This window comes from Heterodontus francisci, unplaced genomic scaffold (assembly GCF_036365525.1).
Source record: "Heterodontus francisci isolate sHetFra1 unplaced genomic scaffold, sHetFra1.hap1 HAP1_SCAFFOLD_201, whole genome shotgun sequence".
Classification (NCBI taxonomy): Eukaryota; Metazoa; Chordata; class Chondrichthyes; order Heterodontiformes; family Heterodontidae; genus Heterodontus; species Heterodontus francisci.
Window position 1 is genome coordinate 3,262,132 of NW_027141653.1, and position 12,030 is coordinate 3,274,161.

At 43.0% G+C, this 12,030-nt stretch overlaps 1 non-coding gene across 1 annotated transcript; it reads right to left on the reverse strand.

Annotated features, from left to right (window-relative positions):
* Positions 1-3,534: 3,534 nt before the first annotated feature.
* On the reverse strand, positions 3,535-3,607 carry trnaf-aaa (transfer RNA phenylalanine (anticodon AAA)). The gene has a single exon. It is a non-coding gene; the product is annotated as a tRNA-Phe (tRNA).
* Between the last annotated feature and the right edge of the window lie 8,423 nt (positions 3,608-12,030).

A 12,030-nucleotide genomic window follows, 5' to 3' on the forward strand; every position in this document is an offset into this window, starting at 1 on the left:
GACAGGAGCGGGGTGCGCAGGTGCAGTAGAGACAGCTCTGTCAGCAGCTGGAGCTGCGGGTTCGGAGTTGGAGCGAGATATTCACAAAGTGCGAGAAGACTTTGTGGGCTCACACAGCTGGAGCAGGGCCTCAGGGCCACAATAACATGGAACAATCCCATCTGTATCCCTGCGGATAGCGGTGGTGAAACTTTTCCCGGTGAGGCTTCCCGAAACCACGTCAAAAATGGATAAGAATTGGGGACTGGGCAGGGAGCGTCTGGAGATGGATAAGAATTGGGGACTGGGCAGGGAGTGTCTATAATTGAATAAGAATTGGAGACTGGGCAGGGAGCGTTTCTAAATGAATAAGATTTGGGCACTGGGCAGGGAGCGTCGATAAATGCTTAAGAATTGGGCACTGGTTCGGGAGCGTTTTTTTATTCGTTCGTGGGATGTGGGCGTCGCTAGCTCGATCCCAGCTCAAGTAATGTGTCCGGTTCTGGGCACCAGGCTTTAGAAAGGACATCAAAGCTTCTGAGACAGTTCAGAGGAGATTTACTGGAATTATACCAGAGATGAGGGGTTTCAGTTCTCTGGACAGGCTGGTGAAGCTGGGATTGTTCTCTCCAAAGTAGAGAAGGTTAAGGGAAGATTTAATAGAGGTGTTCAGAATCTTGAAGGATTTTCATAGGGTAGAGAGGAAGAAACTGTTTCCACTGTCCTGAGGGTCAGTAACCAGAGGACACAGATTTAAAATAATTGGGCAAAAATGTCAAGGGGAGGTGAGGAAAGATCTTTTTACCCAGTAACTGATTCGGATTTGGAATGAATTGTCTGACAGGGTGGTGGAAACAGGTTCAATTATAACTTTTATATAGGAATTGGACAAATATTTCAAAGTGAAATTCTCCAGGATTATGGGGAAATAGACAGGGGGTTGGACTAATTGCATCTCTTGTCAGAGAGTCAGCAGAGGCACAATGGGGCCGAATGGCCTCCTTCTCTGCTGTATGATTCTATGAACATACGAACGAGGAGCCGGAGTCGGCAAGTCATCCCCTCGAGCCTGCTCTGCCATTCAGTGCAATCATGGCTGATCTCATCACGGCAGTTCTTGTTTCTTGCCAGTAGATGTCACTTCACTCCAATACAGTGAAGTTTACAAATCTGAGAGAGACACAACAGGAAAGAATTGTTCACATTATAGTGAATGTGTGGGAATTAGAAATATTAGGAGTGGAGACGAGTTATTACTTGTCTGCTCGATCCCCATTGCCCTGTAAAATTATTTCCTTCAAGTGCCCATTCAAATTCCTTTTGTAATCCTCGATTGTCTCCAATTCCACCGCCCTCATGGGCAGCGAGTTACAGATCATCACCAATCAGTGTAAAAAAGTTCTTCCGCACATTCCCCCTGCATCTCCTGTCCAAAACCTTCAATCTGTGTCCCGTAGTCCTTGCACCAATAGTTGACGGGAACAATGTTTCCTTGCCAACTTATTTAAAACTGTCATAGCCGAAAACACATCTATCAATTCTCCCCTCACTCTCCTTTGATGCAGGCAGAACAACCCTAGATTTTCCAACCTAACCTTGTAACCAAAATCCTCCATCCCTGGATCCATTCTGGTGAATTTCCTCTGCATCCTCTCAAGGACCCTCACATGCTTTCTAAAGTCTGCTGAGCAGAACTGAAAGCAACACTCCAATTGGGGCCTAACCAGAGTTTTATAATGGTTCAGCATAACTTCCCTGCTTTTGTACTCAATGCCTCTTTTTATAAAGCCCAAGATCCCATATGCTTTGCGAACCACTCTCGCAATATGTCTTGCCACCTTCAAAAATTGATGCACATGAACCCCAAGTCCCTCTATTCCAGCACACTCTTTAGAACTGTGCCATTAAGTATATATTGCCTCTCCCTATTTCTTATGCCAAAATACATCACCTCACACTTGTCATTATTAAATTCCATCTGCCACCTGTCTCCCATTCTGCTAGCCTATCACTGTCCTGTTGCAGGCAGTTCATATCATCCTCACTGTTTGCCGCTCCTCCAAGTTTGGTGTCATCGGGATATTTTGAGATTCTACTCAATATTGCAAGATCCAAGTCATTTATCTTTAGCAAAAAAAGCAGTGGTTCTAGCACTGACCCTTGGGGAACACCACTGTCGACTATCCTCCAGTCTGACATAGAATAATTTCATAAGACTCGCTGTTTTCTGTCCTTAAACCAATTTTCTATCCAATTGGACACTGACCCTCCTATACCAGGAACCTCAATTTAGTAAACCGCCCTTTTATGTGGTACCTTGTCAAGCGCTTCCGTAAAATCCATATAAACAACATCCACTGCATTCCCTTCATCAAACTGCTCTGTTAGTTCATCAAAAAATGCAGTTAGATTAGTCAAGTGTGAACTCCCATTTATAAATCCATGCTCACTCTCCTTAATTAACTCAAACCTCTCCAAGTGATTGCTGATTTTTTTACCCTGATTATTCTTTCTAAAACCTTACCCACCGCTGCTGTTAATCTAACCAGCCTGTCGTTACCCAGACTGTCCTTACACCCTTTCTTGAATAAGTGTGTCGCATTTGCCACTGTTTAATCCTCTGGTACCTCCCCCGTATCCAGGGAACATTGGAAGATTATAGCAAGCCCTTCCGATATCTGCATCAGCATTTCCTTTCGCAACCTGTGATGTGAGCCATCCGGACCAGGTGATTTATCTACCCTAAGCACAGCCAGCCTTTTTAGTACCTCCCTCTCCTAATTTGTTCCTCTCTCCATTGCCTCTACTCTCTTCACTTCTGCTGATATTTTGTCAAATTCCACTTCCTTAGTGATCACTGACAAAAAGTACTCATTAAGTAGATTAACATTGCCCTGCACCTCTAAGCTTATATTATCCTTTTTGTCCCTAATAGGCCCTACTAAACTTCTTACTACCCACTTATCATTTACATGCTGCTCAAAGATTTTTGGGTTCCCTTTCATGCTGACTGCCAGTCTATTCTCATAGAAATAGAGAATATGCAAATATAGAAGATATAAGTATTTCCCATCCTTGATGAGGTGGAACTTTTTTATAAAAGCAAAATACTGCGGATGCTGGAAATCTGAAATAAAAACAAGAAATGCTGGAATCATTCAGCAGGTCTGGCAGCATCTGTGGAAAGAGAAGCAGAGTTAACGTTTCGGGTCAGTGACCCTTCTTCGGAACTTTTTTATGTTGTGGGTGGTAATGACTTGGCCCACGAGTGTGGTGGAAGCAGAGACAATCAATGATTTGAAAAGGAAATTGGATGGATACTTGAAGGAACGAAACTTGCAGGAGGAAAGGGATCGAGCTGGTGAGTGGAACTGACTAGATTGCTCCGGGGAGAGCCAGCATGGACGTGATAGGCCAAACGACCACCTTCTGTGCTGTAAATGACTCTGTGTTGTTTCTCAAATTCAATCCACTGGTGCTTGGTAAATAATCTCAAAGTAAATTGTGCAACTGGAAAATCAGAACCAAGGCAAAGGACGCATAAGGAAGCAAAACTGCTGAAACCCAGGATTGAACCAGGGACTTTTAGATCTTTAGTCGAACACTCTCCCAACTGAACTATTTCAGCCCTACATTAACAGTGGTTTGGTGTCCTTGTTTTGGAAGAAAATACATACATTCAAGTTTTCCAAAAAATTAAAGAACACAACATGTGAGTAATATTCCCCATTGCTTTCTCAGTACTGATGGATTGTGAAGCGGGAGACAGCCAGAAGTGCCACTGAGCCGCACAGACCCCGAGCTGAGAATGAAATGAGATCAAATTCAATCTTTCATAGTGAGATGCTGCAGAGAGGTAAGAGTCCTGAATCAAAGCGAGACTTGCTCATTTCAAACACTCCCTGTACTCTCTGCTCATGAAGCCTTAAAAAAGGGAAAAAGAGAATGGCACTCAAACTCACAACCCTGCCATTAAAAGTCTCATGTTCGACTGACAGAACTGTCACTTCTACTCGCACTCTTATTGGATGGATGCAACTCCAACGCAGGGGTGGCATTCAAATCCTCACATGGGTCCACATGTCATACTGAGTTCCATGTTGTAGACTCAAGCAAAGGAAATCTGCTCAGTTCCAAAACTATCAGCGAATTGAAGCTGATTACGATCAACATCATCAGAGGTCAGAACTACCTGGTGAAAGAAGACACCCTGAAGAAGGATCCACAATTATTCAAAGGCATCGACAAAGTGAAAAACAAGAAAATCGATGAGTCAATGCAAGCCAAACAACAGAAACACTGAAGAATTCCATTCCATTCCAGAACCCAGTCCTGTTGTTTTTGGAGTCAGGTCTCAATTACTGCGACAACTTTATATTCTCACTTGGCTATGTGTACATTTTGTAAATTTCAATTTTGTCGACAAGCTCTTTGAATCCAGTTCTCTGATCCTGAAGCCAGCTCCGTAAGGCTGACACCAATCAGTAACATGAAACTAAAAATGCCAAGAGCTCATTGGTGATTTGAACCTGGGGTCGCTCACACTTTCATTAATCACACTCCTTAAACAAGAATTACACCCGTTGACCAAGGAACCACTGACTGCAAGGTGTTGTATTATCTCTTGTGGAATTTCACGGGCACCCACAGTGGATCATCCAACCCATAATCCTGAGATTAAAAGTGTCCTGTTCCACTGACTGAACTGTCACTTCTACTCTGTCTCTTATTGGACGGATGCAGTTGTAGGCTCCACCCTCGGGTTGGCAGTTTTTTCTCCATGAACCAGCGTCCTCTCAATTCCCAAATTTATCAGTAAATCCACTGACAAAATCTCCAAAGTGTGATATATTCCTCTCACTCCTCGATAATAAAATTTCGATCTCTTTGCTCTTTTTACCTTCCAAACATTGATATCCTTTTTGCTCAGCATTTATTTCTCTCTCCTTTTTATTTAGTTCATGCATTTTCTTAGAAACATTTCATTTCAATTATTTCTGGGGCAAGAAATGAACAGAAGACATTTGCTGCAATGATGCCAGGGGTGAATGATTTTAGTTATGTGGAGAGATTGGAGAAGCTGAGGTTGTTCTTCTTGGAGCAGAGAAAGTTCAGAAGAGATTTGTCCAAGGTGTTCAAAATCATGATGGTTCTCAACACTTGAAATCAGGAGAAACTGTTTCCTGTGGCAAAAGGGTCAGTAAGCAGAGGACACAGATATCAGGTGATTGGCAAAAGAACCAGAGGTGACATGAAGAACCATTTGTTACACAGTAATGTGTTGTGATCTGGAATGCACTGCCTGATTGGGAGATGAAAGCAGATTCAATCGTAACTTTCAAAAGGGATATGGATAAATGCTGGAAGGGAAAATGTACAGGATTGCAGGAAAAAGCCAAGCAGCAGGTCTAATTGTAATTTGTCTCTACCAAAGAGACAACACTGGCATGATGGACCAAATGGTCTCTTTGTTCGTCATTCTGTGATTCCATAGACATCATGTTACTAGAATTCCCTCTGACCTGGAAGAGAATCAAACCGAGATTCGAGGTATTGTAAACACCACCCATGCCATGTTGTTTATTCTCTGTTTTTCACATTGGCTGCTCCTCGTTCTTTATGTGTTTCCAGCCTGGTCTGCTCCTCTGACCTCCATTCCTGACACTCTATCGACCGTGGCTGACTCATTGTTTGCAATGTTGTGTAATGGTGACTTCACCTTTAAGAAACTGCCAGAAGGAAGATTACATATTTGCAGCACGAGAGAAGATTTTTGTTGCTCACGACCACAAGTCCCGACACGTGCCCATGTGTGATGTGTTCATAGGCAATTCGACAATATCTGCAGTAATTGACTCGGAGCAATGATCAACATAATGGATGCTCCAACATTCCACAAGTAACAGAGAAAACAGAACCTGTAATTGAACAAGCTGATATCTAAAATCTTCTCCCATGGATCAGATACTCCTCCACCAGTCCTAGGGATCATCCAAGTTACTTTTAAATCCTCCCAGGGGTCCACATGTCAGACTGAGTTCCATGTTGTAGAATCAAGCAAAGGAAATCTGCTCAGTTCCAAAACTATCAGCAAGTTGAAGCTGATTACGATCAACATCACCAGAGGTAAGAACTATATTGTGAAAGAAGACACTCTGAAGAAGGATCCACAATATAGACAAAGACATCGGCAAAGTAAAAAAGAAAACTTTATTTTAGTTTGTTCAGTTTGTTTCTACTGTGCCTACCCACTGTTTTTTTTCATGTTTGTGATTGTGGCTGTTTTGTTTTCAGTCCATTAACACCCTATCTGCACTAATGCTTTGTCTTTCAGCACACCATTAACATATTGTTTGCCTTTTTTGGTCAACTATTCTGTGGCCTTGTCCTATCTACACCTTCTCCTTTGTCATCTCTTGCCCCACCCCCGCTTTACTTGCTTTAATCTTTTACATTTCTAATATTTGCCAGTTCTGAAGAAGGGTCACTGACCTGAAACGTTAACTCTGCTTCTCTCTCCACAGATGCTGCCAGACCTGCGGAGTCTTGTCAGCACTTTCGGTTTTTATTTCAGATTGCCAGCATCCGCAGTATTTTGCTTTTAAGAAATTCGATGAATCAGTTTCCTTATTTATTTCTGACAAATGATGGATTTGAGTTAGGTAAGGTACCAAGGGTTACAGAAACAAGCAGACAAATGGTGTTATATACAGATCAGCAAATATCTAATTGAATGGTGGAACAGACTCGAAAGGCTGAATGCCCTCGTCAAGTTCCTATGTTTCTCTTCATTGTCCAAACCCCAACAGTAAACGTCTTTGTTCTCTCCATGGACGTTGAATGAGCCATCGTGTGCTTGCAGTGTTTTGACTTGTTTAAAGGTCGGTTTTTGGGATGAGCCGATGGAATTTAAAACTGATACCCGGCTTCAAACTGCCATTAACCGAGGCCACGCCATTGTCGGATCATTTAATGATCACTCAAAATTCACCTGAGACCAGTGTTAGTGTGCAGCTATGAGAGGGGATTTATGTACAATCAGAGCAGGGAACAGCAGTGAGACCAGTGTTAATGTGCAGCTATGAGAGGGGATTTCTGTACAGTCAGGGCAGGGAACAGCAGTGAGACCAGCGTCAATGTGCAGCTTTGAGAGGGGATTTCTGTACAGTCAGAGCAGGGAACAGCAGTGAGACCAGCGTTAATGTGCAGCTATGAGAGGGGATTTCAGTACCGTCAGGGCAGGGAACAGCAGTGAGACCAGTGTTAATGTGCAGCTATGAGAGAGGACTTTTGTACAGTCAGGGCAGGGAACAGCAATGAGAACAGTGTTAATGTGCAGCTATGAGAGGGTATTTCTGTACAGTCAGGGAATGGAACAGCAGTGAGACCAGTGTAAATGTGCAGCTATGAGAGGGGACTTTTGTACAGTCAGAGCAGGGAACAGCAGTGAGACCAGTGTTAATGTGCAGCTATGAGAGGGGACTTTTGTACAGTCAGGGCAGGGAACAGCAATGAGACCAGTGTTAATGTGCAGCTATGAGAGGGGATTTCTGTACAGTCAGGGCAGGGAACAGCAGTGAGACCAGTGTTAGTGTGCAGCTATGAGAGGGGACTTTTGTACAGTCAGAGCAGGGAACAGCAGTGAGACCAGTGTTAATGTGCAGCTATGAGGGGGGACTTTTGTACAGTCAGGGCAGGGAACAGCAGTGAGACCAGTGTTAATGTCCAGCTATGAGAGGGGATTTTTGTGCAGTCAGGGCAGGGAACAGCAGTGAGACCAGTGTTAATGTCCAGCTATGAGAGGGGATTTTTGTGCAGTCAGGGCAGGGAACAGCAGTGAGACCAGTGTTAATGTGCAGCTATGAGAGGGGATTTCTGTACAGTCAGGGCAGGGAACAGCAGTGAGACCAGTGTTAATGTGCAGCTATGAGAGGGGACTTTTGTACAGTCAGGGCAGGGAACAGCAGTGAGACCAGTGTTAATCTCCAGCTATGAGAGGGGATTTCTGCACCATCAGAGCAGGGAAAAGCAGTGAGACCAGTGTTAATGTGCAGCTATGAGAGGGGATTTCTGTACAGTCAGGGAATGGAACAGCAGTGAGACCAGTGTTAATGTGCAGCTATGAGAGGGGATTTCTGTACAGTCAGGGAATGAAACAGCAGTGAGACCAGTGTTAATGTGCAGCTTTGAGAGGGGATTTCTGTACAGTCAGGGCGGGGAACAGCAGTGAGGGAGAGAAGCTGTCGGTATCTGGGCAGGGTCTGAGTTTATCGAATAGTATCAAGAAAGAGCAATTATATTGGGACTGGGTTGTGTTCTCTCTCACACACAGACAGTTACTCTCCCTCCCTCTGTCTTGCTCTCTCTCACAGACACATCCCCATTTTTTCTCTCTCTTGCGAACTCTGTCTCATACTCTTTCTCTCTGCCCATTTTCCAGTAGAAATAGAAAGCCTTCTACTATTTTGAAAAATCTGGAGTTGTTCTTCTTTGGGAAGAGAAGGTTGAGATGAGATTTGATAAAGGTGTTCAAAATCATGAAGGGTTTGGACAGAGTCGATCGGGAGAAACTATTCCCATTGGCAGAAGTGTCAAGAACCAGAGGGCACAGATTTATGGTGAAAGGCCAAAGAACCAGAGGCAACATGAGGAAAACCTTTTTTATGCAGCGACTGTTTAGGATCTGGATTGCACTGCCTGACAGTGTGGTGGAGGCAGATTCAATCATGACTTTTGAAAGAGAATTTAATAATTATCTGAAGAAAAGAAAATGCAGGGTTACAGGCAAAGGCGGGGGAGTGTGACTAGCTGGCTTGTTCTTGCAGAGAGCTGGCATGGACACAAAGGGCTGAATGGCCTCCTTCTGTGCTGTAACCTGTCTATGATTCTATGACTCTAAGCCGAGAGATTACCAGTGCCTGTGAGTGCCTCAAATGTCTGCAGGTGGTGAACCAGCCCACAAACCAAGGAATGAAGCAGTAATTAAAGTTCAGAAATCCTAAGGTATCAGGATGTGGGAGGGATTATTGCTCTCAGTTTAATGTACTGATTTCATTAATTGAATATCCTTAGTGTCCCAGTTCAGTGTAATCCTGAGCAATAATTGGCAGCAGGTTTTTGAAGTGACAATTAAATGAGGCCCTGTTGGTGGATGTTAAAGATTCCCCAGCGCTATTGAAAGAATCACAGGGAATTCTCGCACTGTCCTGACCAACATTCCTGACTCAGTAACAACACCTGAAACAGCTGAACACAAAGAACTAAATGAAGGGTCAAAGTGTAAAGGAGAAAAACCAAACCCGTGTCAACTTCACACAGGAACCCATCGACCATCAGAAAACACACTTCATGAGCTGCAATGTCTGATCATTGAGTCACAGGTATCTCCTCCTGCCTGGCTTCGTTCCGTGTGGGAATGGGAATTAGAATGTTTCAGCAACTCATGAAGGTATCCCCGGAGCAGTTGAAACAGCATTCCCCGTGTTTCAATAAGAAATTCTGATCTGAAATGAAGAAAAAAGATAAAATGCTGGTAATACTCAGCAGATCTGTCCATCACAGGACTGATACAAGCTCAATTCTCAATCCAAACAGTGAGAGATCCAAACTCTGAGACAGAATAAGAACAGAGAGAGAAAAAACAGGTTAACTGTGCTATGAGAGTAAAAGCAGGAAATGCTGGAAATACTCAGCAGGTCTGGCAGCATCTGTGCAGAGAGAGAAGCAGAGTTAACATTTCAAGTCAGTTACCCTTCATCACAGCTGACAAATATTATAAATGAAAAGGTTTTAAGCAAGTAAAGCTGGGGGTGGGGCAAGAGATAACAAAAGAGGTGTTGATTGGACAAGGTCACAGAGAATAACTGACCAGAAGGGCATGGAACAAAGGCGAACAGTGCTGAACAGTGCTCAATGGTGTGCTGAAAGACAAAGCGTTAGTACAGAGAAGGTGTGAATTGACTGTAATGCACAAAGCACTCCGAACACAAACATTAAACATTTTTTTAAAAACAGAAACAATGGGTAGACACACAGACACATAAACTAACCAAACTAAAAAAAAAATGAAATAAAATAACCAAATAAAAAAGAAAAAAGAAAAAAACTAAACATAAAAAAGTGTGTTGGAGGGGGGGCGGGGGTGTGGGGGGTGGGGTCCGTCATGTTCTGAAATGATTGAATTTAATGTTCAGTCCGGCAGGTTGTAGCTTGCCTAATCACTGACCTGAAACGTTAACTCTGCTTCTCTCTCCACAGATGCTGCCAGACCTGCTGCGTATTTCCAGCATTTTTTGTTTTTGTTTCAGATTTCCAGCATCTGCAGTATTTTGCTTTTATGTTATGAGAGTACTTCTACTGTCTTTGTAAACATGTTTTAAATATGTAAAGTTGAATTATGGACACTGATTCATGTGGAATCTTGAGGAGATTCCTCCAGTCCTCTGGCATCATTCCCATATTCAAGGAGGATTGAAAGATTGTGGTTCGAGTCTCCGCTATTTCCAACCTTACCTCCCTCAGCAACCCAGGATGCAGCCCATTCAAACTGGGTGACTTTTCTACTGTGAGAGCTGCCAACCTTGTAATTGTCTCCTCTTTATCTATTTTCATTCCGTCCAATTTTCTCACTTCCTCCTCCTTGACTGTGACATTTGTAGCATCCGCTCATTTTGTGATGCCAGATGAAATGTACTTAATTAGTACCTCAGCCACACCCTCTGCCTCCTCAGTATCTCCTAATTGACCCACCCTTTCATTGTCTGTCCATATGTTGGTAAAAGACTTCAGTGTTCCCAGTTATGTGACCCGCTAATCTTTTCTCATACATTCTCTTGCTGATCTCATTTCCTTTTTCAGCTCTCCTCTGTACTTTCTGTATTCTGCTTGTTTCTCTTCTGCATATGAATCCTCACATGATTCCGATATTAATGATTTTTGAACTATTTTGCTGAAGGATTGAGTTTTGTAAATTTCTCCCCAGCTCCCCTCATGGTCAGGCAGAAAGTTTAACTGCTGTGTTTTCAAACAGCAACAGCTTTATTTGAAAAGCCATGATGACAGGATTCCGGGTTTTAATCCAGTCACAAATCTGGTTCTGATGTCTTTTGGCTCCAGCTGTCACATGACCTGTCAGAGGATGACCTCATAATTGACCCAGCCATGGAGCTGTGGGTTGATGTTTAAATTGTTTCAAAATAATTTTCCAGAAGGACAATCAAATGAATCCATATATAAAAGGTAGATTTTGTGCATTTGTGCTCCCAGTGGAAATTCCTGCAGTCTGCTGGTTTTCAGATCCCCAATTCCCCACAGGAAGCTCTGTGCTCGGAGTCTGCATTCATTCCAACAACATTATACAGAATCATTTCATGGGAGACCCCAGTGTGAATTGTAGACAGGTGGGTCAGTTTTAACTTTCAAAGTAACACAGAAGCAAAATACTGCTGATACTGAAAATCTGAAATAAAAACAGAAAATGCTGGAAATACTCAGTAGGTCTGGCAGCATCTGTGGAGAGAGAAACAGAGTTAACGTTTCTGGTCTGTGACCTTACATCAGAACAGGGCTGAAATTGTTTGTGGAACAGACACGATGGGCCAAGTGGCCTCTTTCTGTGCCTTAAACTTTCTCTGACTCTGTGATTCCATGAGATTGTGGAATCAATTTCAGGGTCGATGACATTGCACTCTGTAAGGATAGGAAGATGGAGATTATTAAGTACAGTGCAAGAATATAGATGCTTTTACATTATTTTAATCAAAATTGATTTAAATTTTGGGCTCACGAATCCTATCTTTTGATCACAATGACACTGATAACAATGGAAAAAGCAAGACTTGCATTTCACGACCACAGGACGTTGCAAAGCCTTTTACAGCCAATGAAGGACTTTCCAAGTGTAGTCATGTAGGAAACATGGTGGCCAATGTGCGCACAGCAAGCTCCCAGAAACAACAATATGATAAAAACGAGATAATCTGTTTTTAAGTGATGTTGAATCAGGGTTAAACAATGACCAGCATCCCAGAAATAATTCCCCTTCTATTCTCT